A 1,527-nucleotide genomic window follows, 5' to 3' on the forward strand; every position below is an offset into this window, starting at 1 on the left:
TTTGTTGTTTGATGTGCTGGCAATCTGTTTGTTTTCCCTCCCCCGTAGTACCAGAGGTACTTTCACACTCATCTGCAAGTATATTTCTGGTGTTTATGCCTTTGTAATGTTATTGACTAATTGATTAACTTATTAATATTGCAGATTATTCTCTCCGTTTTTTAAATGTTATTTTCACTACCACTGCAATAAAGTTATTTTTTTTTTCTATGACAAAACACGCCATCTCAAGCTTATTATGTGTGGTTCTTCACAAAAGTGCCATTTTAAACAATGCCAGGACCGCAGTGGTCCTTGAGGGGGTTCCGGGTGGTCCTCCATGCAGCTAAATGATGGAGAGTTGGTAACCAACCCTTATAGATGATGATTAACCTTTGAGAGTGTAAAATGTTACGCTCTCAAAAGTTAAATTATTGTTAAACATCTGCATTACTTAATTTTATTTACAAGAACACAATTAGGCCTACATAATATAGAAGAATTCTGAGAAACGTTTGCTTGTTGTCTCCCCTAATGGTACCAACATCAGTACAGCATGGAATTGTGGACAAAATCTTACCCAACAACAACAACAAATAAATCTTTAGTTTTGGGTCTGAGAGGCTATAAATCTCATCAAATGGTGCATGGTCTGTGGCTCAAATGCCAAATAAATAATGGGCCTTGATATGAAAAAGGTTGAAAACCACTGAGTTATGCCATAGAGCCAAAATTATACCATTGTAAACACAACCCACCCACCCAACATTTTATTGTTGAGGCCATAAAAACTACATTATGGACTACAAATAAAGGTCTTCGCTGCACAGTCAATGGGCCAATTGGGAATGAGAGTAGCCGGTGATTGACGTTGGGACTAGCCAATAGAAGGGCTCAGGGGATGAAATATGTTTATAACAGCCCACCTTTCCTGCGTGGTGGAAGCAGTGTTGCCATGTCGGCTTTTTATACGCGATTTTGGGCTTCTATTGGTGGTTGTGTTTTTTGGGGGGCTTGTTTCTAAAGTGTGAAATTTGCTTATTTGGTAAAAAAAAAAAAAAAGAAAGGTAAATGGTGCATTTATATTAGCGCATTTATAGGCGCTTTACAGAGATTGTGCATTACATTCACCCATTCACACACACATTCACACACCGATTCTGGAGGAAAAGGCAGGTACCAACCTGCTCATCGATCGGGAGCAATTAGGGGTTCAGATTAGAGTCTTGCTCAAGGACACTTCGACACTGTCACTAACTCTGGGGGAGCCCAGGTTCACTCTACCCCTGAGCCACTGCTGCCCATTTGGGCTTCAAATATATGTTTATGTCATTCACAGGCAAGGACCCTCCATCTGAACATATATTATTATTATTATTATTATTATTATTAACTTTTTCCCAAGATTTTTTTGATTGAAATTTTATATTTAAATTGCTTATTTTTATATGGCGTGGCTTATTATATTTGCTTGTTTTCATATTCCTGGTCGCTTGTTTCTGTCGCAAAATCTGGCAACGCTGGGTGGAAAGACAGACAGACAGACAG

This window comes from Electrona antarctica (genome assembly GCF_951216825.1).
Source record: "Electrona antarctica genome assembly, chromosome: 23".
In the NCBI taxonomy this organism is placed as follows: Eukaryota; Metazoa; Chordata; class Actinopteri; order Myctophiformes; family Myctophidae; genus Electrona; species Electrona antarctica.